Here is a 26,345-nt window from a genome sequence, read left to right on the forward strand (position 1 = left end):
TTTTTTTTTTTTTTTTCTGGACAGGGTCTTGTTGACTTGGCCAAGCTGGCCTTGCCCCAACTTCTCGGAGTGCTGGGATTATAGACATATGCCACCATGCTTGACTTGTCTCTGGTTATTTTCAACTTAACTCTTAGTGTCTTTAGGCTTTATTGGGTTGAGATCTGTTCTTTATATGTAAAGACAAGATCCTGATGTGGGTTGAATGCTGCTCTTAGAAGTTAGAAGTCTTTCCTTGTGTCCCTTTTTTGAAAATGTATATTTTGAATTTCTAAGAATTATCTCTGAAGGTGTAATGGTCAGTGACTGGTGGTTACCTAAGTATTTACTATGTACTTTTCTTTTGCACAGTTAGATTCTTTTGTTAATCTTCTAATTTCCTGACATCCCATCTAATGTCATGTCATGCCGCTTTAAAATAAAAACAAACTTATTTTAGAAATAGATTCATATGAATATATACACACACACACACACACACACACACACACACACATATACACGGGGGGGGCGGGGAGAATTGAATGTAGAGACTTTGCGCTGAGCTACATTCCCAGCCCTTTATGTATATTTGCTTCTGCTGAGAAACAGACATTGGTACATTATTATGAGCTAAGCCCCACACTTGATTTGGATTTCACTGGTGTTTCCCTCATGTCCTTTTGGGAGGCAAATCATTAAGTGGAGTTAAGCTTCACCTACACAAGTTATTTATAGTTTTTCTGTGTGGGAGATTTGTCTACTCTTAGTCAGGCACTTATATCAGTATGGATTGGTGAGTATTTTTACTATGCTTTCCAACTGTGTTTAGCAAAATCTCATGGTTCCTCACTTTTTTTTTTTTTTTTTTTAAAGTGTTTAGTACATCCGCAGATTAGACTCATAGTGATCCTCCTGTTTCCAGCCTCCCAAGTGCTAGGATTACAGGCTCACGCTGCCATGCCCAGTCTCATTTGTTGCTCAGTGTGCGCTAGGGGTGGGACTGGTACGGCACATGGGGCATTGAATCCTGCTCCCTGTGTCTGCCTAAGCAGGTGCTTTAGTCCACTGAGCTATCTGGCTAGCCATCCTCACTTGTTGATAGGCTGTTTGATTTTTTTTTTTTTTTTAATGTATTTGTTATAGGGTCTCACTACACAGCTTGGACTTGTAGTGATCCTCCTGTTTTCAGCCTCCCTAGCGCTGGGATTACAGGTGTATACTACTATGCCTGGTCTGGGTGGCCAGCTCAGCCTGTAGGGGGCGGGGTTGGTGCCCAGGCTGGTGTGGCGTGTGGTGCAGGAGATCAAACCCTGGTCCCTGCGCTTGCCTAACCAGGTCTAAGTCTGATGAGCTATCTCACCGGCCCTGATACACTGTTTTTTTTTTTTGTTCCTCGCATGCCTTCAGGGCATGTTTGGCCAGCGGGAGAGTTGTGAGGTTCAAACTCCAGCCACCTGAGGCTGACAGCTTTGTGGAAGCAGCCACTTAAAGGACTGAGCTAGGCCCAGGCCCCCTACACTGTTTTTTGAGTACAGGTTATACTGTATATGTTCACTGGGTTCTGTCCCAGGGCCCATCCAGGATGCTACATTACTTTGGTCTTTGTTCCTTAGTCTCCACATTATTATTTTGTCAGACTTTTCCTTGTTTTGGATGACCTTGAAAGTTTTGGGGAGTAACTGGTTAGGTATTTCATAAAATATTGCTGGGTTGTGTCAAGGTTAGAGTTTTGGGGAGGCAGATCACATAAATTAATTTGCACTGTCCTCATCTCATGTCAGAGATGTCTTTATTAGCCTGGTTTGGCACTTTGGTGCTGACCTTGGTCACCTAGGTAAGGTGCTGTCTCTCAGGTTTCTTTACCTTTCTGTACACCGTGTCCTTTGGATTTAAGTCATTAAGCGGAATTAGGCTGCACCAGTACAAAATATTTGAATTCTTTTGTAGTTATTTGTCTATTTTCTATTCATTCAGTTATTTATATCAGGGTAGATTTACCAGTATTTACTTTGGATTATAATCCAATACTAGGTTTGCTCTTCTGTTTTTATGCCATTTATCTTTAGTCTTATTTCATAGTTATTTGTATCTCCTTACACCTTTTAAAACTTGCTTCAAGAATTACCCCCACAATGGCACCTCTCAGGGTGGCCAGGTGGACTTAAACTCAGCATTTGTCAATTTAGCAAGATGAATGGGTCATCTCTGAAGATCTCAGAAGCCACTGCTGTCCTAGTGTTAAACTAGAGAAACACACTGACTATGCACGAGTCTCCTATGTCCTCCAGAGAGAGGTGAGAGGTGTGTGCTAGACCTTGGTGGCAGCCTGATGAGCGAGCTGGTGCGGGGGGTGTTTCCCCAGGGACCTGACCACTTCGGGGCCAGACCCAGACTCTTGTTCATCCTGGGTGTGGGGTGCCATAGCAGCCTGCCTCTAACCCCGCACACAGCTTGGGAAAGGTTTTGAGGTAATTGGTCTCATCGAAGATTCTGTTCATATTATCTTGACTTCATCTTATGCAGATGCTATGTAATTGTATTTGGTTGAAAGCCAGGAAAGCACTATTTGAAAAACTTTTTCTCTTTCCTCCCCAGCCCCCTTTTCTCCTGGGTGTTCTCAGATATCAGCAGTAATCTGTTCTTTTCCTGAGAAAGAGAGATTGCTCTTGGGGATTGGGTGATGAGGTCAGATGAGTGCTGACTGCAGCTCTTCCTAGCCCTGATGCCTGTGGGAATCTCTTCTGGCTTTCTGGGCATGCATGTGTCTGATAAATCTTGAGGGCAAGTAATATTCGTTAGAACAGAATTTAAGGATTAGTGAAGTGTGAACAGCGTGTTATTTTAGCTTTAAAAATGTTCATAGAAATTGCCAATACTGGCTGTCTAGGTACAGTGTGTAGAAGGCTGTTGTTGGTTTTTGTGATGCTGGTATTAAACCCACACCTTGTGTGTGCAAGCCATACGCTGTACAACAGAATTGCACAACCAGACCTCTCCTGTCTGTCTGTAAAATACACTTTTATCTAATAGGAACAGCGGCAAAATATGTTATAAAACAGTTTAACTGTCAGTTAAAGACAGACCCTAAGTGGACCCGGAGAGACTCTGTTGACCTTTCAGCAGCATGCTGAAAGATCGAATTGCAGACAAAAATGACTTAATCTTGAGGGAAGCTTCCTTTTGGCAGGGAAGGAGCTTAGAGTCTCCACAGGGAATGAAACAACTTTTTTCTTTTCCTTAAAGTTTGCAGATCATTACCTGTTGGTAGGATCTTACATTTCTTTTTGTTTTTGTTATTATCTGAATGTCTCACCAACATTCTCTTGTGGGCCTTTGTGTTGTCTTCCTGCCTTCTTCTTCACTAGATCTCTAAGTGATTTCAGTTTCCTGTTCTGTTGGCTTTCCCACTTTCAGGCGCTTGGAATTGACACCTATTTTGTTGCTTCTTTACCTGTCCCTTCTGCACAGGGGTCTTGCCTGACCAGTTATGGATCCCCCAAGCCTTCAGGTGCCTCAAAATGAATGTGTTGCAAATGCTGAATTCTTCTTCAGAGCACAGCCCTGTTGGTGAATGGCAGTCCCTCGCTTGCTCCTTTTTTGGAACCCTCCTAGCCAGGAGCCACGGGGCGTGGCTACCCTTCAGATAGCTGCTGCGTTGACTCCACTGTAGTCACCTAGCCAGTTCTCCACATTCCCACCCCTGGAACGTAGCTAAGCCACATTTCCTTTCCTTTCCTGTCTTTCCTCTTGAAACCAGCCTTTCCAAGGTCACATTACTGTCCAGATAAGGTACAGACTCGTGAGCAAGGTGCTGAAGTCCTGTTGTGATCCAGGGCCACGTCCTTCTTCTGCCCTCTTCCTCCCCTCAGTCCCTTGGAGGGCTTGTGCTCACTGCCTTCTTTTTGCCAAAGTACTCTTTTTTGTCCTGGCTGCCTCCCTCCATCCATGGCCTGCCAGCACTGGTGTCAGCCCAGCATTCCAACTCTTCTGTTTGGAAATTACCTCTCTCAGGATACCAGAAACCCATTGTGAGACTCCTTAGCTGATTCCCCGTATCTGATATAGGGGTTGAGTGCTGCTAAGTGTAGGGGTACAAATTATTTTAAATTTAAGTCTTTCGAATTGATTGTTGTTTTTCACGTTTTCCATATCAAAGCCAGCAGACCATATTTGCTACTGAAACTGCAACACTAGTATTACTAATATTAGTATTAGAGACCATGATTTTTGATTGAATTATTGCAGTTGTTGTATTTCTAAAAAGAGCAGGTATTTGTGCTGCTGGTGTGTTACTCCATGGTATCTTCTGCAGGATTGTGTGGGCCCTGAGAGGTTTACTGAGTGTATTCCGGCATGGTCTTTCTCACTGTAACAATTTAAAAATGAGTTTTCTTTGACTATATGAGCTCATAATTTATGTTTTCTCTTTAATATAATACCCGCCTTAAAACAGGACTTGCAGTATATATTGAAATTGTTCTCCAGTCATGAAAAAATATGGATCCCCCTGATCCTTTAGGTGTCTCAAAATGAATGTGTTGCAAATGCAGCTCCTGGAGTCCTCCTCAGAGCACAGTCCTGTTGGTGAATGGTAGTCACTCGCTTGCTCATTAGAAATTTAGGTCGTAAAGTTTTTAGCAATGCTTTCATCACTTGTTTACTTACTTAGCCTTCAACTGAAGTAACTTAGAGAAGAGTACTATAGGATCAGAATCCTTTCTCTAGAATTTTTAGCTATCCTAGATGGTAAGTGTCTTTTCACAAACCCTGCCATGGTTAAGTGTATGTTCATTTGTATCTTTATATTTTTCTTTTTTTGGCGGAACCAGGGATTGAACTCAGGCCTTTGTGCTTGCCAGGGACGTACTTATTCTATTGAGCCATCTCCCCGGCCCCTGTATCTTTATTTTGTAAAGAATATTTGAATACTTAGTAACTTTATATCAATTTTTTTAATCCTTTAAAAATTTTGAGGTGTTAGTGTGGTGTACAGATAGGCATGATACTTCATTATTGTAAGCCTTTCTGGAATCACAGAGAAGAGTTGGAGTCTGGAAAAGCTGGATTTTGTGCTTGTATGTGGCAAATCCAGTTTCAGCTAAAACCATGATGTTCCTTACTTTACATGGAATTATTGTTTGAGAAGTGGCCTGTTTGGAGACAGGAAGGTACACTCTCATATCCTGTGCCACCCTGTGACTCTGCTGATTTTTTTATTGCTACATGTCATGATATTTAGCTGTAAAATAACCTTACGGAACTAATTTTGTTGGTTGTAGATTCTGAAGAAAGAGGCAGCTCCAACAACATAGGAAGACTTGCCCTCCCTATGGAAACCATGTATTATATGAAAGACTGAGAGAAGCTTATTTTGGTGCAGGATGAAATCAGCAGTCCCCAGGGTGAGACCTGGGTGTTTTGCTACTGGAGCTTCACTCAGGGTTCTTCAGGGAAGCCGTAGTGGACAGCTGCCATCGTAGGCATCCGTTATCTGGGACCATTTTGGCTGGCTTTTTTTCCCTCTCTTCAGTAGGGCAGCTTGAACTAAGGGCCTCACGCGGGCTGGGCAGGTACTCTAGTGTGGAGCTGCTGTCCTCAGCACTTTTACTTAATTGTATTTTGAGATAGGGTCTTGGTAAGTTGATGAGGCTACCTTAAATTTGTGTTCCTCCTGTCTCTGGCCTCTTGAGTGCCTGGTATTACATGTGTGTGCCACTAGGCTAGGCTTGCTTTTCCTTGTTTCTTCTTGTCACAGTGGGTTCCTGAGAAATGAACCCACTTTTTAGATGTGCCTTGCAAGATCATAGCAGTATTGGTTAGTTCTGCAAAGATGTTCTAGGTACATTATGACACCAGTTTGAGATTTCATTGTTCACAGGAGAAATGTAATTTCCCAAGATAGTGTTGTCTGTATGGGAGTTTAGCTATTAAGATGATAAGGTCTCCTGGGATCTTGTTATTTGTTTTAAACAAATTGTCATCGAATTGTTCATTAAAGAGTTTTCCACATGTGAAATGACTCTAGGGTACTAATAACAGCCCCATCCCCAATGTTACAGAGGAATGTTGACACTTTACAAATAATTGGTAATGTGGTATTCAACATTATTTTAAGGTTGACAGTTTATAAATGATGTATGAAAAAGTCCTGTTTGATTATTGTTTTTCTCAATATTTTATTCCTAAATAGTGGGCAGTAGTGGGTCTGCCACAAGTGTGGCCGTTCTTAGAAGTTAAAAGAAATTTTCGAGTTGATTGAGAAATTTCAGTCAATTAAAAATTTCTTACTGGTGGTGAGAAGATGGCCATATTTAATTTTTGGTATTGTCTCCCTAATATACATGGACTTATTTGTAGTTTTAGTTTGAGAAACATAGATGTACTATCCAACCAGCCTTTTTTTTTTTTTTTTTTTTTTTTAATAAAGGGTCTACAGGGTCTCACTACACAGATTGGACTCATAGCGATCTTCTTGTTTTCAGCCTCCCAAGTGCTGGGATTACAGGTGTGCACCACCACACCCAGGCTCAATTGCCATCTCAGTGTGCCCTGGGGGGAGGGGGGACTGGTGCTGGCAGGGCATGCTGGAGATTAAACCCTGATCCCTGTGTCTGCCTAAACAGGTGCGTTAATCTGTTGAGTTATGTGGCCGGCCCAGACTAGCTTTTTTCTTTCTCTGTTTTTAACCTAACTGGTGCAAGTGTTCAGCTCAGAAAACATGGCTCGCAGGTGCTATACAGTATGTTTTCAATCCTGGCTACTCTTGAGGCTGAGGTAGGAGGATCACAAGTTCAAGCCCAGCCTGGACAACTTAGTGAGAAGACCCTATTTAATTAATTAATTATTTGGTACAGCATCTCCCTAGGCAGCTTGGACTCATAATGATCTTCCTGTCTCAGCCTCCCCAAGGTGGGATTACAGCTATGCTTCACCATGCCTGGTTTCGGTGGTCAGTATGGTGCACCTGAGGTTCTGGGACTGGCACGGCATGTGGTACTGGGGGTGGAACCCAGATCCTTGTGCTTACCAGGCAGGCACTTAGACCACTGAACTATCTCCCCACCCCTCAGAAGACCCTATTTCAAAATGAAGTAGAAAGAGCTGGGCTTGTAGCTCAGTGGTAAAGCTCTTGTTTGGCATGCTAAAGGCTCTGAGCTCAGGTCCCAGTTTTGCACCCCCAAAGAAAAGATGAACATTTTACACCCTGTGAAATGTTCAGATATGCTTACCACTGCACAGAAGGGTCATTCCCAGAGAATTGGTTCAGGAAAAACAGTCATTCTGTATTTTCTCCCAAGTAGACCATTGTGAACATATACATAGTAAATAATTTATTATTGATTCTGGGCCTTGTACAGCATTGACTTTCAGGGTTGCAGTTCTCTGTGTGTGGTGGTTCCTTTAGTTGTCACTAAATAGGTGAGGTTCATTTTGAATTATAAATGAGTCAGTGAATGGTTAATTTATGTATACGGTCAGGATATTTGGTAATTTTTTTTATGTACTTAGTATAGGACCTACAGGGTCTCACTACACAGATCAGACTCGTGATCCTCCTGCTTTCAGCTTCCCAAGTGCTGGGATCACAGGTGTGCGCCATCACACCCAGTCTCAGTTGCTGTCTCAGTGTGCCTCGGGCGCAGGGCTGACATGGCACAGTGGAGATCGAACCTTGGTTGCTGCGCCTGCCTAAGCAGGTGCTTTAGTCCGACAGAGAAATAGGTAGGAAAACCATTTTACCAGATAGGTATGTTTACGGTCTGCTCTCTGCAGGAAACCATATTTAAGGGTGTATATGTGGAAGCAGTTGAATTCTTTATCAGGCCCTAGTGTTATGTGGCTCTTAGCAAACAAACTACTGGAAAAAATGAGCCATTGCTCTTGCTTGTAAGGTAGACTCAGAGCTGGATTTTCAGTAATAACTTATTATATGCTAGATCATTTGTTTAGTTTTATGTTATTTTAAAGTGTTACTCTTCCATAAGTATCCTACTTTGGAATAATCTAGGAACATTAAATGAGGAATTTTAGGAAAATGGTACTTTGTGGGCCCATGGCATTGCAGTGTGTGCTGAGAGGTTGCCTTTAATTCTTGAATGAGCTATTCTGTTAGCTTACTTTGCTTCATGATTGTTTTCAGCATCAAGTAACAGAAAACCCTGACTCAACAAGTTCAAACAATAAAGAACACATTATGTCACCTGACCAGAAGTCAGGAGCAGGATGGCTGTGGGGTGACTTGCTCAGTAGATTGGCTTCAGCTCTGGCTGGATTCTTTCTTACCTGTTTATTTGCTGCATGTGATGGAGAGTTGCAGGCCTCATTTGAGAGGGCAGAATGGAAGAACTTCCATCTGTGCCTGCCACAGAATTGCGTCTCAGACACTTCCCTTCCATCACCTGGGTCAGAAATGGGGCTGTGCTCACACTGACCCCTGAGTAGCCCTACTGAGTTGGGGGTTGGGGGAACTGTGACTGCAGCAAGGTTTAGTTACAGGGAGCCCTAGTCGCTGCCCACAGCTTTGCCTGGGTGGGAGTGGGACAGGCAGTGTGTGTCAGCAGGTGGGTCACTATAGCCAAGTGTAGACTGAGCAGTCTAGGCCAGTGTGTGGTCCTGGGTCCTGCAGGCTCAGCTTCACCTGGGAACTTGTTAGGCAGGTGAGTTCTCAGGCCCCACCCAGACCTCCTGAGTCAGAAGCTGGGAGGGAGGGACCCGGAGATCCCTGCTAATCAGCCCTCCAGGTGATTCTGACTTGCTCCCTTGTAAGGCATCTAAGGCATCACATTTCAGAGTATACTTCTGTTGAAGATCAAATAAGACGCAGAAAGGGTCTAGCAGATCAAATGGTAGGGTGGAAGCTGGGAGGTGGAAGTTTTCAGTCCTGGCTACCACAGCGGGCCCAGGATTTGAGTGCATATTGTCCTTTCCTGGTATCAAGCTGGAGCAGCTGGACCAGTGTTGTAGAGATTTGTCAGAGCGTTGGGGTGGGTGCCAAGTCACAAGGTGAGCTGCTTTTCTCACCCTGGGGTCCAGGATGCCCTGGCAGGCCTGGGGAATTGGTGGGCTAGCCCACTCAGCAGCTTCAGGGAGAAATGAGGAACTTTCTCCAGGAGAGTTCGTGCTTTGTAAGGAAAGTGACGCTGGCGGAAACCCTTGGCTCAGTAACTGAGAGGCTGAGTTCTTGGATGGAATTGACCACTCCCAGCACAGGATGGTGTGTGCCTCAGGTCTGTCTCCTGGCTCAGCCCCTTGTAGGCACATGACTGAGTTGGGGTGTGTGGGAGAGTATAAGGGACTGTTGGGGCATGAAGAAAAGGGAATTACTTAGGTGAAAACTGAAAGATGAGTTCTAAAAATTCTGTGAGAAACTGGGGTGGGCGGAAGCAGCATAGGAACTGCCCACACCCACACTGAAGGGGACTTCCACATCCCCTGCCCTACCCCCAGGGAGGGCTTGGTGGGCTTGGAACAGGGTAAGGCCCAGAGGCAGCTAGGAGCAGTGGAGAGGTTAAAAAAAAAAAAAAAAAAATCAGGACAAGGCCTGCTCTGTATCCCTCATCAAGGAAAGGGGACTCCCCCGCTAAACCACAGACCCGGGGGATTCCCTGTGTGGCTCTTTTGTGGCACAGCATAGCCAGAACATTTGCCAGCTGAGGAGGCTGGATGGAGCAGAGCAAGAGGAAGAGACCTGACTCCAAGTGTGGTGTATTGGTCTCCTAGGCCTAGTGTTGCAGAGCAGCACGAACTGAGTGCTGGAACAACAGAAATTCATTTTCTTCCAGTCCTGAGGGTATAAGTCCTAGATCAAGGTGTTGCAGGACTGTACCTGGTCTGAGACTTGTAAGGGAATCCTCCTCTCAAGATCCTGCCATCCTGCTGCAGCCTTGGGGCTTCCTTGACTGGAAGTCTCAGCTTTGTCATCTCCTGCCTGTCTTTCTACCAGGACAGTTGTCACACTGAGTCCAGGGCCACCCTTCTTCAGTATGGTGTCATTCAAACTAATGGATCTGCAGCTGTCCTGCTTTCTGTAAGGTCACATTCTGAGGTGCTGGGCTAAGGACTTCAACAGGCCATGTGGCTGGAGGTGGGAAGATGACTGCACCCCCCTTTCCTCTCTCTAGTCACTAAATTATTTCCTGTGTCTCAGTAGGAGCACACCAACGAAAATTCAAATTGTGAACTCTGAGGAGACAAGGATGTCTTCTTCTGTAAGTTTTTTCTCGTGAGAAATAAGTGGTAAGATTTAAGAATATGAAGCATAATGAGCAAATAGGCAGAGCCATAAAATCCAAATGTGTTCCTTTGAGGGGGGTTCAGAAAACTAGAAAGGTAATAGGGGGCAATATGATTAGAGGGGGTGGTAGGAGTCCATGTGTTGAAAGTAGGTTACATGCCTGTATGAAAATGCCACGGTGAGAGCTGCTAGGCTGCGTAATCACTGTACACTGACAGAAAGGCAGAGAAATGCGGCCCCTGGAGGGGATGTCAGGCTGTGTGTGCTGCAGTGTGTCTGAAGTGGCCTGTGTGTGTTTCGTCACCTTTTCACTAAGCCAGGGAATGAGCGCAGAGGGGCTCACAGGCTTAGATCTCTGCAGGCCAGGCCGTGGCTTGGCAGGAACAGCCAGTTGTTGTTTCCTGGGAATGCTTGAGTCCAAGAGATGAAGTCTTCCTACTTCATGCGTTTTTAACTGCAGTTACCCAACTGTAGAACAGTGCTTTCGGAAAGGAGAGCTGCTGTTGTAAATTGAAGTGCTTATGTAAGTCTACTTTCAGGTGGATGAATGTCACATCCAAATTGTCTGTTAGTTGGACTTTCGTGTAACTTAATGAGCAGGTTCATGTTGGGGAAATCTGGTCTATGATCCTGAAATTGGTCATGGTTGGTGTAATTCTTAATTAGGTGTCTCACAGTGGCCACTGCAGTCATTAGCGGCTTGGGGTAATTTGAGGGTGAAATGGAGAGTGACATGGAAAAAGCACTTGCTCTAGATCCTTAATCTTGTAATCCATTTAATCTGGGTTGTAAAATTAGGCTTCATTTTAATTTGAAAGTATGTTTTGGTAGCTGGCAAGGGGCTTCATTGATTCACCACATTTGGATTTTAGTCAAGGGAGGAAGGCCATCCCTAATTGCTTACTTGGGCAAACTTAAAGGTATCATGGGTCTGTTGAAGGTTTGTTGTTCTCCCTCTGAAACCAAAATTACAGATTTGAAAATAAGTGTAACATCCAAATGAAAGCAAAAAAACAACAAAACACGGTTAAGTGATGTGTCCTGGATATTGTCCTTGATGAGTTAAGAAATATATTTGTGGCATTCGGAGTAGGGTTTACGGATGCATTAGGTAACCTGGCCTTGTGCTGCATTAAGGCCTCTGTGTCACTTAAATTTATCCGATATGCATCTTATTTCCACTTTTGAAATAGGGATAAAAGGAAGAATGAGAAAGAATGGGATGTTGTAAGCTGGCTAAACACCTATGATACTGGCTAAAAGGAGAGAAGGTAGAGAAGCTAGACACTAAGTAGAATAGGTAACTGTTTAGAATAGGAAAAACTGTTACAGAATTTAGAGTTTGGAGGCTTTTTTTCTTTTTGCCTATGCACACCCTGTAGGGGTTTGGATCAGGTAGGTGGTGATTATGGGTATTACTCATGTGACATTGTATCACTAGTCTTCTGTATTATTGTTTCCACATTGATTCATAATTTTTTTTGTCCCTCTGTAATTATTCATGTGGGCAGTAAAAATAATTTTACTTGTGGAAGTCTGTGTAGGGACTTGTAGTTTTTATTTGTTGGTTTATTTTTTGGTGTGGATATCAAACTTGGGACCTTGCATTTGCCAGGCAGGTACTGTGCCACTGAGCTATATCCCTGGCCCTTGTTTATATTCTTTGTCTTTTTTTTTTTTTTTTTGGCAGAACCGGGGATTGAACTCAGGCCCTTGTGCTTTCCAGGCAAGCGCTTATTCTACTGAGCTATCTCCCTGGCCCCCTCTTTGTCTTTTTGAGACAGGGTCTTGCTATGTAGTTTTGGCTGGCCTTGAACTCACAGTGACCCTCCTGCTTCTGCCTTCCGAGTACTGAGATTATAGGTGTGAGCCACCACGCTGGGCTCCTTGTTTATAGTCTTTATTTTATTTATATCTACTTTCATCTTTTTGAGACAGGGTCTTGCTATGTAGTTTTGGCTGGCCTTGAACTCACAGTGACCCTCCTGCTTCTGCCTTCCGAGTACTGAGATTATAGGCGAGAGCCACCACGCTGGGCTCCTTGTTTATAGTCTTTATTTTATTTATATCTACTTTCATCTTTTTGAGACAGGGTTTCACTATGTAGTTTGAGCTGGCCCTGTACTCACTTTTGTGGATCCTATGCTGGTCGAACTCAGTGATCCTCCTGTCTCAACCTCCCGAGTGCTAGGATTACAGGCATGTACATCCTTGTTTATATTCTTGAGATGGTTTCACTCTTGCTTAGGTTAGCCTCTGAGGCCAACCAAGGCAAGAGTGAAACAGAACTAAAATATATTAGTTAAACTGGTAGATTATAAAAGCTCTGTGCTCTCAAGGAATCTGTATAGTCTAAAAGAAGGCACTTGGGACTTCCAAGTGTATTTGAGCTGAGTTTCTATTTAAGTTCTTTTTACTTCAATCTTTCTGGGGCTGGGGATATAGATCAACGGCATCAGTACCTGGCAGGCAAATATGAGATCCTGAGTTCAATTCCTAGTACCAAACAGCAACAAAAATACCCTGTAAATCTTTTTTGGCTTTGTATAATGTGAGAGCCTAGAGAGGGAAGTGAGGACCAGAGTGGGTGGGTTGAGGAGTAGACAGTGGGCAAGAGCCAGAGACTAACATAAGGTGACAGATGAAAAGAAGATGGGGAAAGCAAGTTAAAAACTGAGCCCAGGTCAGGCAGGGTTCTTTCTTTGCAGAAACCTGAAGTGGTTGTGGGCAGGGCTGTGAAATAAGGTGGTGTGGGACAGGCAGATGTGGTAGTGATTACCTAAGGTGGTGCTTAATATATAATATATAACATATATATTAAGTTATATATTATACATCATTTACATATTATATCACCACATTAGTATATGAAAAACCCCAAGGAAGAGTGTAGCTTAGTGGCTGAAAAAATGTGTTTGGAAGGTTGGGGAGATAGCTCAGTAGAATAAGCACTTGCCTGGCAAGCGCACGAGCCTGAGTTCATCCCTGCTTCTGCAAAAAAAAAAAAAGAAAGGAAAAAAAAGAACTGAAAATGTGTTTGGAGCTAGACTGGTTTGAATTTGATATTAACATTAACTAGCTGATGACTTTTAGCAAATTGCTAAACTTGTCTGTGCCTTTGTTTTCTCTCTTTCAGGTGTATTAATAGTATCACCTCCAGTTTTGTTTTGAGGATTAAAACAAAAGGCAGGGTGTCTTGCTGGAGATTGAGAAGATCATTGTTTTAGTTGTGGCTGATGTGCAGTGACAGCGGGGTATCCTGATCTGACTTCCTGGGGAGAATTCTTTTCTTTAGGCATTCTTATATTTGAGAAGCCAGAACTAATGTGGGAGGGACCTCTGTTTTTGTCTGGATTACTGGCTATGAGATGTTGATCTTAATATTTTCATCTTTAAACTGGGGACAATGGTATCATTTTCACAAGAGTGTTGTTGTGTGAGGAATAAGGGGGTCAGTGCATGGAAAAGAAACTTAATAGTTGAGTTTGCCTTATGTATCACAGTGTATATGTGTTATGGTTTGTGTCTGGTTGCCTCCCAAAGACTCAGGCAGTCATGGGGTGGACTTCTAGGACTTCCACTTTGTGATTAGGTCATGATCCAGTGCTGGGCTTATGGGTGTGAGTGCTACACTGGCCCTGGGGTGGATGGTGTGAATGCAATATGAGGAAGGGCCAGAGGCTTGCTCTCTGCCGCTGCCCCTCCCTTTTTGCTCTTGCTCTTTGCTGCCTTCTGCCACCTTGAACTGCTGCCCTCTGCCATGTACCACCCTACCTTGGAGCAGCTGGAGCCTCCACAGACTGTGAGTTAATGAACATTTCCTTCCTTAATTTCAGGTGTTAGGTTTTTGTCCCAGCAGTAAGAGAAGAGTAACCAAGACAATATGCTTTACAAAAGTTCCATTCTTAAGCATTTCTCAAGGAAATTTTAGGATGAATTTATAAAGCTGTACTAAAAATATCCATCTGTTTATATTGGGAAAACGTCAGGGACAACTTAAGTGTCTCACTGTACACCCTTATGGATAGTGGTGCACTAAACCATTCTGCAGAATAAGATGTTCATGGTGTTGACTGAAGAATTCTTTACAGGAGAAAGTCACCTCTGCCCTCTGGAAGAATAACTTCCAACATGTTCAGTGTTTGCCTTTGAAAATGACAGCTACTTTCACTATTTTATTTTTGTTGTGCCTTAAGATACATTAGAACTCACAGTAAAAGAGGAACCAACATACCGAAACAACTGTCTTCAATATCCAGTGCCGCGCTCTCCTTACCAGGCCTGCTGTATGCTAGGCAGGGCCCTTACAGGAGACCTGGCCATGGCTGGCTCGCCCTGCGGATTGGAGTGCCATATTTTGGTGTGCAGCAGTGATGGTGAGCTGAAGAGGTGGAAATCTGGGACGTCACTTAGCTACAGGAGTTTGGGATTATTGCTGTGGAGCTCAGTTGCTGCCTGAGAGAATGACAGGAGACTTGCAGGGCCTGGGGACTGACAGGAGCTGTGTGTGCCACAAACAGCTCTTTCAGCTTGTTAGCAAGGATGAGGCCATGTCTTACTTATGGAGTGGCTGTCAGCTCTATCTGGAAAAGAACTCTGAAGACAAATTCCTGAAGTGAGAGCAAAGCCTTTGGATGCCAAGCCTGCGCCGTTATGGGTGGCATAGCCGGAAGTCAGAAAGGTGATTGGCTTCAGAGAATCATATTCTGTAGACTTCATGATAGGAGTTCTTCAGAAAGGTATCAGACTTGCCCGAGCATTACCTTAGAAGCTTGCCCTAAAGTAGTTTTGAACCCTAAAACACTTAAAATCCTGTGAAGACTGCAAGCATGTGCACCACAGCATTGGGTTCCAGTAGCTCTGCCAAGGAGTGCAAGCTCGAGCTGTAGTATGGTGAGCCCAGGCTTTGAGGGTCATGCAGGCCAGAATTGGGAGCATTTCCTATACTTGGCATATGGCAGTAACCTGCTGACAAAGAGGATGAGCTACCGAAACCCCTTGGACACATTCTGCTGTGTGGCCTGCCTGCAGGAATTTAAGCTTGACTTTGGCAATTGCCAAGGCAAAACAAGCCCAAGGTGGCATGGAGGTATAGCTACCATTTAAAAAAATTTTTAATTTATTTATTTTAATTTTTTAATAGATTACAAATTGAAAATAAATTATTTACAAACATACATGAATATAATAATAAAAATTGTCCAAAATAAAAATGAAGAAAGAATTTACAGATCAGTCATAATAGTTCACTGTGTCAAAACCAAGAAACTTATATAATTAGAATTCTCAAAGTAGAAAGGAGAAGGCAATAAATATTTAAAGATTTAAAATTTCTGAATTTAGTTCAACTTACAATACCTCATTTCCAAGAAAAATGAACCTTTTTGCACAAGAAATTTAAATCAAATCATACCAAGATGCACAAAAATGAAGTTGTCCAAAACAATTTTTTTCCAAAGAAAAAAAATCATTAAAGCATATACATAAAAATATTAGCTATGGAAGAACAAAATTAAATAGCACCTTATTACACATTAGAAAGAAAAAAAAAGGACCAAGTATGTAAGAAACTAGACTAATTAAAGGACTGAAGGAAAAGATCTGTCCTCTTTGAATTTTATACTTAGCAAACATACCTTTGAAAACTAAAAGTAAGATTTTCTAGTTATACGTACTTGAAATATTTTAATACCTGCAGAAGTAGAATATAGGAAATAACAACATAATTCAAAAGGCAAGAGAAGTTGCAGTATGCTCCTGGATGAACAATAAAAAGCTCTCAATATGATGGTTATGCAGGACTATATAAAAAAAATATATTAGATTAACCCTTATTTAAAGGTTATTGAAGATTTCTATGAAACAGTACCAATCTTGCTATTTGCTTTTTTTTTTTTTTTTTTTTTTTTGGTGGAACCGGGGATTGAACTCAGGCCCTTGCGCTTGCCAGGGAAGTGCTTATGCCCCTGAGCCATCTCCCCAGCCCCAACAGTACCAATCTTATGTTGAGTTATACACGTATTTTTTTGTTCATATATTTGTGTGTGTGTGTGTATAAAAGACAGGGAAGAAGTAATATAAAGTCAACAGAAAATGGCAATACACTTTTAAAGTTTCTAATATTCGGAGAAGATATCATATGATTTTTTAAAATAAGTTATAAGTCAAAGGTATAGTATAAATCTTAGAACAAAAATTGAGTTTAAGCAATATTCAGAAAATTGAATACTAATTAATTAAAAATTAAATGTTTCAAAACAATTGAACTAAGAAAAAGTTTTCATGATAGCAAAGAAGTACTAAGAGTAAAACATAAGATAAATAAGGAATGGCAAATAAATGACCAGCACTCCTAACAGTTTGAGGAAAGGATATCGCACAAAGTTCTAGTGTGTTGTGGACATACATAATGACCATGACAGTTACTGGTGGCTAGGTGTCACTTATAGCTACCATTTTTCAAAGTCCTGGAGATGAAGTGTGGGAGTAGTATGGAAAGTGAACAAAAGCAAATTAAATTCTTTGGATGAGCAAGAAGGAGTTGGAAGTGGAGTATATGTTGTAATAGAAGTCAAAATTTCAACTCAAGAAGGAAAACAATTAACTTGTTGAAGTTATCTGATGACAAATTATGAGAGTGCTCCCCCATCACCACAATATGAAAAGGTGATTTGCCTGGGTGCAAAAGAAAATGATTTGCCTCTGGAGTATCAAGAGAAGTTAAAAGCAATAGAGCCAAATGATTATGAAGGAAAAGTCTCAGAAGGAATGAAAGAAATTCTTGACTAGAAAAAACCAAAAACTCTATAGAACATAGCAGAATATGCCTACACATATTCTCTCCTTGTGCTAATATGAAATACTCTAAAGTTTGAGAATGAAGAATTGGGATTTGGGATCTCAACACCTTTACTCTCAACAGTTCTCTGAAGAGGAGCTTCACTTGGATGACCCATACTCTCAGATTCTAAAAAGAGGCTGGACTCGGAGTTAGGCATTTAAAAGGGGGGCTGTGAGGCACTGGGGTGCATGACGTGGATGTGGCTACAACTTCAGTGGACACAGCTATTTTGTTTATTTTCTTTACTTTTTTCTTTTGAGTTGACCTTAAGGATCTTCTACTCTGTGATAAAGGATAGGTTTGTGGTCTGCTTGATGATGGTGCTGGTGAGTTGTTCTGCTCTGGGTTTTTATTTTATTCAACTTGGAAGCAAGCTGCTGAGACAGTTCAAAATAAACTTTCGAAGATTGGAAAGGCTATTCTTAGAGAAATAAATATATTTGAAATTAGAAATACTATGAACATTTTATTTTATTTTATTTTTTCTATGATTTTATTGAGAAACAAATAACAAACTATGAACATTTTAAAACAGCACTATATATGTGTGCAACAGGTACATGTGGGGCCGTCTGTTGCTTTGGGTGTCAGGAGGTCCCCTGAGGTGGAGGAAGAATTGCCTTCCTCGAGCTGACTCCTTGTCTTGCTGTTATAATGGGGAGCTGTGCTCGGCAGGGCAGGTGGCCCCCTGCCACTCACAGGTGGGTGTTAGTCTGAGTTCTCTCCAGGTGGGTCACAGTGACAGTGTTGTAGTTACTCTCTTTGATTTTTGATTGTGAATGACAAGATTGAGTGCTCTTGAAGACATCTTTGCAGGGATTTTCTGAGGACTTTGGGAAATGTTGTCCTTAATCTCGGAAGGACACCAATGGAGGCGTGATGCTTCAGGGTTGGCAGGATGGAGGGTGGGAAGATTCTGCACTGCGCTGACCTCCTCAAGCTTCTGAGTCTGCTTCCCCTGGTGTATCAGGCGAGGAACATGCTCTGTTTACCTTGCTCTGCATGAGGCCTGCTGCTTGAGCTGAAAATAGCCTTTCATTTATATTTTAGGCACCTGGCCTTGGTTCCCTGAGAAACCTCGACTCCCTAAACCAGGGTGAAATATTTGGCCCATAGAATTGGTGTATGGAATTTTATTAAATTAAGTTTTAGGTTTTATATGATTTGTATTTTCACAGACATATTTTTGTATTCTGTATCTCAAAGCATTTTCCGCATTAGCATTTGACTCATTTGAGGTTCAGTTTTGTTCGTTGATGCTGCCTTGTGGTACGCTAGAAAAAAAATTCTGCACAGAGCTCACAGTCATGAAATTAGAAAGCCATAACAAACGTTAGTGCCTGGTTCTTTTTTATCATAGATTGTGTACTCTTTCCTCTTTATACGGTTTTATCTATATTTGCCAATGTGTATCTCAAAATGAGATATTAAAAACAAAACAAAACAAAAAGACATGTAATGAATACCCAGGAATACATTTCCTGAGTTTACTCTTTTTTTCAGTTTTTGAGAGTAGAGGCTGGTTGCAAGCATTTTGTAGTTTTTGCCTAACTAGAAAAGTGTTTCATTGCTGCCTTTATATTTTCTCATGTGTACAGCACAGCTCCGTTTTAGCCTGCTTGCCTACGGCTAGTCTTGAGAAGGCATAGGAGGAAATGGAGGAGAGTGGAAACCAAGAGCTATGTTACAAACACTGCCCACTAGGCTGTGGACGCAGGGCTGGCTTTTGAGGAGCTGCATGCCAGTGCCTTTTCCCTCCAGCCTTTCTATCTGCTCTCACTCCCCAGATGCCCAGGAGTGCGTAGGAACCTTCCCTTGCCACGCTCTCATCCTGAAGGCCTGCTTTGGGTGGGAGATAGATTGCGACTACAGATAAGGGTGGGCCGAGGCCAGCTTCCCTTGTTCTCCCACTCATTCTGGGCTTGCTGTTCAACTTCAAATCCTGGAACATGTGTTTTAGTGAATTGGTTCATAAAAATATGTTTTGCAGGGTTCTGGGATAGAGGTTGCCCATTTTTTTAGTACAATGTCCATGGCTCATTACACTGAGAGTGCTTATGGGTGTGTGAGTTAGAGGTGGTAGAGAAAGAAGGGATGTGTACAGTTCTTTCAGGGTCTCTCTTAACAAGATATACAATGTTTTTCCATGTAGTGTTAGTGTAGAATGTGAACAGTGTGGAGAGATCCTGTAGCCTGGGCCCCACAGTCTCTACTCGGCTCCTAAGCGAGCCTGGGCTTTCCTTTTCCCTCAGCTTTTTCTGCTTCAGTCACTTTGGAAACTAGTTGTTAAGAGCAGGAAATCAAGGAGTCTCCCTTTGACCTTTTATGTAGCCTGTTAAGAAGAGAACCCGTTCAATACTTTGCAGTTATATCAACTTGGAGCTTTGACCAATTTTTCTTGGAAAACATCCCACTGGAATGAAGACAAACCTCATGGCACTGTGCAGTGTAGCCAGTTCTAGTTTATGGTCTGTAAGGCTGGGATTGTGGAATGCTGGAGGTTGCCACTTAGCAGAGCTGCAGCATTAATGTTTTCTTTCATTGTTCTTTTTTAATGCATTTTTTTATGTATGTAGTACAGGGTCTACAGGATCTCACCACACAGATTGGCCTCGTAGTGATCCTCCTGTTTTCAGCTTCTGTTGCTGTTCTTTTCCTTGAATGTAGTCTTATGCAGTGAACTGGGACAGTTTACATTTTCCAAAACTTCTCTGTCTGGCTAGGTCTCGCTCATTTTCTTCTTCTAGAAGGTGTTTTGGGGTGGGCCAGGCCTCAAGACCATCCCTGCTGCCTGATGAGCACTGGCTCTGGCAGTGGCCTCTCAGCAGTCACTAATGCTCAGCTTTGGTCTCAGGAGCACAGCTACAGCCTGGAACGTTCACCTTGGTGTGGACCTGCAACCACCCAAGGTGCGTGGTCACTGTCGGTCTTCCTGGGTATCTTTTAATTCTGCCAGGGAAGAAATACTGTATTTGACTTTATGAAGTGTTTGTATTCATCTGTTTTTATTTATTTATTTTTTGGTGGAACCGGGGGTTGAACTCAGGCCCTTGCGCTTGCCAGAGAAGTGCTTATTCCACAGAGCCATCTCCCCGGCCCCTATATTCATCTGTTATTCAGCTTCAGTTTGAGCATTTGATGCGACGGAACAGTCAGCCCTACTTTGGCTCTCTGTGACCGAGTCTGTCTCAGGGCTATTAAGATGTCTCTTGAGTCTGACCTCATGTTTGCCATCAGGGTTTTCCACCCTTGGCTGCTGTCTGCGTGTGAAGTGCTGAGGAGTAAGTCCAGTTTCCGCTATGATCGACAGTGCTGTACCTATTGAAGACAGTTACCAAATCTCATCCTTTGTTGTTTCTTAAAAATTAAAAACAAATTTTTTAGGTTAAATCATTCCTTACTTTTTTTTAGCCCTAATATTAGTCTAAATTTCCTTTTTACTTCAAATTGGGGCAGTAGTAGGTAAAAAGAATCAGTCAAAATTTAAATCGTGCTGCGTGGTCAATGCATTTTGAGGAGGTGGCCTGGATTTTGTCTTAATGAAATCATCATTAACACTTTCAGGAGTCTCTTCCTGCTTGGATAATGTTGAAGTTGATAACACAAAAACAAATAGTAACTTTAATCCTCCTCCCTTTCTTCCATTATAAGGTTCTACATTGAACCCAGCGGCACTCTACCACTGAGCTATAGCCACAGCCCTTTTCATTTTTATTTTGAGACCTCTTAGTGGAACTCACTAAAATGCCTTGTGCTGCCATATCCAGGTCTTTTTTTCTTTTCTATTGCTAGATTCTCTTTTAAACTGTAGATTTAGATTATTAATTGTCTTTAAAAAAAGAACTGTTAAGTATTCAGATTTGGTAATGTTGAAGTTTCATCTTGTTGATTTGAAACTATCTTAGCCTGTTGAAATCAAAGAAAAGTACACATATATGCACATAGTTTTTTTCTGCCAAGTTGTGAGAATTAATCTGGAATCTAGTCTCCTTTTTCTCCAGGACCCATTTAATGACAAAGAAATGTTTGGGAGAGTAGTTATTGGCTGATAAAGGATTTCTAAAATAGTCAAGAAGATAGAAAATGGACAAGATGGTAACTGATGAAGGAGAGAGAAGTAGAATGGGAGTGGAAATGTGAACGTAGAAGATTATGGCATATAAAGGTACCCTGTGCAGGGAATTGAAAGATTCCTTAAAATATATCATGACCTTTAAAAAAAAAAGAACAGGGATAAAGAAAAGATTCTCAAAGATTTTGGGGCATATAGGAATGGGGTTTGGCAGGGGGGTTATCATTAAAGATATCACAATCCATGTTTAAGGAAGTGGGACTAGTAATGCTTGTTTCACAGGGTGTTTTCAAATGTTAAATTGAAAAATGTGGATAGAGCACTTACTATATTTTTCTGGCACATGGTTAGGACCTCCTGGGTGTGTGTGTATAAATGTTGTAGGTATTACAACATATGTTTTTCTCGTCTCTGCTACTGGTATGCTGGTGAAATGTGTCAGTGACAACTAGGTTCAGCTTTGTGAGACAGAAAGCCTCCTAGCGCAAACTCCATAGCAGTTTTCTCTGAATTGCAATGGGCAGCCAGGGAGGATCGAGGCTGTGGCTCCTTCTGCTTCCTAGTTCAAGATGACTGCTCAGCCTGCAGGATGTGTTCATTTTTCCTCCAGGAAGTAGGGCAGAGCTGGAGTAGCATTTGCCTTTTTACTCTTTTCCAGGGAGTAGCCCAGTGCGTATGTATAGCCTTCATTTTCAGAACTCAGTTGTATGGCTGCATCTTGGCTTCAGAGCAGGCTGGGAAAGGGTTTGTTCTATAGCCATGTGTCTAGTTAAGACCTTTATCTTTCTAAGGAGGAAGGGAAATGCAGCTATTGGGTTTGGCATCTAGTGTTCACTTTCTTACAGTTAGACTTCTGGAAGCCTCTGGAATCTAAGATTTGTTCTAACTACTCACAGGTTAACACCAAGGACTACCAACTTTGGCTGACAATTGAATTATTATGTATTTCACCAAATGAATTATTAAAACCAAAACAAAATTAATTATTAAACCACCAAGCTTTTAATATGGCTGAATATGCATTTATTTTAATCTTATATATTTAGTACAGGTTCTCCAGGGTCTCCAGGATATCACGCTGTAGATTGGACTCTTAGTGACTGTCTGGTTTTCAGTCTCCCAAGCACTGGGATTACAGGCATGTGCCGCCATGCCCAGACTCAGTTGCTGTCCCAGTGTGCCCTGGGGGCGGGGGCGGCACAGCACATCAGGAATTGAACACCTGCTGCTGCGCTGTGCCGAAGCAGGCACTTTCGTCTACTGAGCTGTCTGGCCAGCCCTAAATATGCATTTAAAAATGTTCTACTGAAAAAGTTTAGTTTAACATTTCTTATGAAAAGATTTGCAGATAAGGAGAAAATGGAAAATTACTAATACTTTCTTGTGAGACTGGTATTAGGCCTGCATTACCCTTCTGAATAGACATAATTCATGCAGATGGCTTTGACTCTTAGAAGATGCCTGCAGCATTTGGTGTTCATAACTTCTTGTTACTTGTTTTGATTGTTGCTCCTTGAAAATCTCTGTTTTAGGTTTTTTTTTTTTTTTCTTTCACACTATCCCTTTTGTTCCTGGATATGAACTTTCTAAAAAGTCAGTTACTGCAAAGTCTTATTTTATTGGGTGATTTTTTTCCTCTTTATTTTTGCTCTTCCTGACCATGTTTATTTCTGTTGACCCAAATAATTAAGATTTATTTTTAGTTGCAGAAACTCAGAGATTCCTAGAGGTTAATCTTAAATTCTGTAAACTGTGCATTAAGAAAAACAAACAAAGACATAATTTCGGTTTCTCACACTCGGAGTGTTTTCTCACTTAGGAAACTTCTTAAGAACCTTAACATTAGCAGATGTGCGTGTGCTGTTTCCCATTGCTAGGACTTTCTCACTTAATTCACTTTTTCCCTTATGCATTTTTAGAATGTAGGGGAATTTTCACATTTCAAGAAAGTATTTCTTTCTCTTGGACTATAGCATAGCTTTTAAAATTGTAGCTAAAGTAGCATAAGGTGAATTACATTAAGTACAGTAGAATAGAGCAAGCTTAAATAGAGCGAGTATAAGGTGAACAGCAAGAGAACTATGATCGATGTGTAGGTTTCTACCATCTTCAGATTAGTCCTCATTTGTACTTCTACTTCAAGCAACTAAAATATACTTTTGGAAAACATGTGGAATATATTGTTAGATAAGCCAAAACATCAGTGTTTAAAGAATTCACATATATGAAATTAATGTTTTAATTCCATTTTGTGGCTGAAGCTGGTATAAGAATCTAGGGACTCTGACTAATAAGTCCTACAACTTCCTGGTGATGTGATTTGTGGCAAGTTAGTTAACTTTGGAGCATGCTTCACTCCACGTGAAATGAGCCCAGTGTCTGTTTTCTAGCCTTATTGCAAAAATATAACTATGTTTTGGTTATGAATGTGCTTTGACAGTGATTAAGGATTATGAAATAGAATATTATATATAAAATTCACAATTGATACTAGAAACAAATTTTTAGTAAGGAAAAACAAACCTCACTTCTGATATTTCATTGTATAGTGAAGTTTATGCTAATAAATGTCTAGTGAATGCTATGTGTGTGTGTGTGTGTGTGTGTGTGTGTGTTTGGTTTTTTTTTTTTTTTTTTTTTTTTTTTTGCAGGGGTTCCTACTGGAAATTGAACTCAGGATCTTAAGCTTTCCAGGCAGGCTTAATAGACAATAATTGGAAAGAAAACCCTAAAACAGGCTTTAAGGGATCAACAATCAAAAGTTACAGGACTTCTAGAGCAGAGAGATCAAGTAACAAGGAGTTATGAAGACCAAATGCTGTAGGCATCCTTTAAGACTCAAAGCAATCTGCATGAATTATGTCTAAATCTCTTTATGTGCTACTGAGCTGTATCCCTGGCTCATGAATGCTAAATGTATTTATTGTTGGTGTTTCATCCTAAGCAAGGGAAAATTGGCATATTAGATGATAACTGTCTTACTAATTACTCTGAGTTACAACTTTTTAGAAATGATTTTATTCATTTATTTACAGAACTAGCAAAACAGTACATGTCTCTTAACTAGGTTTTGAGACTTATTTCCACAGAAAGGCTTCTTTCACAAACTGGTGAAACGTAGGATATACGAGAAAGAGAATCCTTTGCTTCTTCGTCCTGTTTGCCAACAGCATGCCGTTGTCAGGAAAAGCACATTGCCTGAATCTCAGCTTGTTTTTCCAGAATGGTCAGCCTTCCAGAGTAGTAGTGGAGATTAGGTTTCCAGGAGAGGACAGTGTTCTTGAGGTATGAACAAGTATTTGGTACCTTGGTGAGAAGATGAAGACAGCTTTTGTATTTTGTGTCTGTAAACATTTGCAATGTAATATGAGTCTAAACTATAAACTTGTTCTTTAATTATAATATATATGTTTATGTATTGTTGAAAGCTTTTTAAAAATTTATTTTTTAGCTAATATATAGCATAACAACTGTACAAGTGAGTGAGATACGATGTTATATTTCTATACATATATAGTGTAAATTTAAATCCAATTAAGCATTTTTATGTCCACCTTTGTTATTTGACAGCATATATTTCCTGTATTTATTGTGCTTTGGCTGCCATAACAAAGGACTACAGACTGGATGACCCAGATCAAAGTGCAATATCAGAAGAATTGGTTTCCTCTGAGCTCATCTTGATTTATGAGTGACCATCATTTCCCTGTGAAACTATACTGTATCATTTCTGTGCCCAAATTTTCTCTTCATATGAGGACCCTCATCATACTGGATTAGGGCCCACGTTGGTGACTTCATTTTAATTTATTCACTTCTTTAAAGGTCCTGGGTCCCAACACACTTGTGTGTTAAGATATAACTTAACTAGATGTTAAGTCTTCTTTGGAGGAATTTTGGGAGAACAGTGTTTTCAGCCTTGAATAACATGTACTGAAAATGAAAAACCTAAGTAGTGCTTCTCATTATTCAAGTTCTTATTTTCTTTAGAGATATAAACTCCTCAAGACTACTAGAATTTTGTTTTTCACCTAAAATACCTTACATTATTAAAATGAGTCAGACAGAAAATTTAACAGAATTAGGAAAAGGGAGGTAATTTGGTGTTAGAATGAAGAGAAAAGCATAGGTGAGATAGGCAGGACAAGAACTGAGAGGAATTAGAGACCTCATGTTCACAGTGAGTAGAACAAGCCCAGAGTTTACTTGGCAAAGAAATAGGCTGGCCAGAGCAGATAGCTCAAGCAAGTGTCTTGTAACTATGTTGTATCTGATTTTCTGATATGGTGAATTCTTGCCTGTGAAATTTTTCCATGAAATGAAAACATCAAGAAGTATGTGAAGCAGAAGATAGGGAAAGGAAAATGAATGCATAGATTATGAAGGAGCAAACCAAAACAGTAGTATGGAGCTAATATCCAAGAAAACATTCTGAAAATGAAATTACTTACTTATATAAGGCATCTATCAGCTAGTGGTGATAACCCCAGATTATCAGCTTTCAGATATAGCTTGGTAAAACAATTAGACTTCAAAGACAAAATAATAAAAATTCTCAAGGACCTAACAAAAAATAGAATAATTTATAAAGATGAAATAATCTGACTATTGTTGCATTTCTCAAAAAGACTTAAGGAGTAAAACTACAAGGAAAAAGCATATTCAAAAGATAGTGACAGCCGAAGATTTTATATTTAGCCAAGTCATAACTCAGTTATTAAGATGAGAAAAATACTTTATACAAACTTGGGCAAATTCTATATTTTTGAGCTCTTTTTAAAAAAATTATTTATTTTTAACAATGAAATTATAAAGTAAGTTTATTAGAATATGATTACTCAGTGATACCTGGTAACATTTTCAGTTCATCCAAATATTCACAGTTGAATATATAAATATAATTTATTTCCAGATTGAGACAAGTTTGCCATCAATTCTATTTCATTTTATAGTAATAAAAGTAAAGAGCATTTACATAAATTAATCAAGATAAAGTGAATTTTTCAAAAATTATAATTAAAGTCTTAGAAATCTTTTCTGGTTATCTGGCAAAATCATATAGTGATAATCAAAATTATTTCAATTTTGTCAAAACCCTTGAATTAGAATCCACATAATTTACAAAAGATTTCATTTCCTAGTCTTTATTTTTAAATTTATTTTTATTTTTATTTTTAATTTTTTAATAGATTGCAAATTGAAAATGAATTATTTAC

The 26,345-nt window shown here is 40.7% G+C and overlaps 1 protein-coding gene and 1 pseudogene across 1 annotated transcript in view; both read left to right on the forward strand.

Moving 5' to 3' along the window:
- The window catches only part of Tmem131l (transmembrane 131 like), a 187,381-nt gene that overhangs the window by 10,703 nt on the left and 150,333 nt on the right, over positions 1-26,345 (forward strand). The gene's annotated exons all lie outside the window — the stretch shown is intronic.
- LOC105743133 lies at positions 15,107-17,005 on the forward strand (annotated as a pseudogene).

This window comes from Octodon degus, unplaced genomic scaffold, assembly GCF_000260255.1.
Source record: "Octodon degus isolate 3935 unplaced genomic scaffold, OctDeg1.0 scaffold00101, whole genome shotgun sequence".
Taxonomy (NCBI): domain Eukaryota; kingdom Metazoa; phylum Chordata; class Mammalia; order Rodentia; family Octodontidae; genus Octodon; species Octodon degus.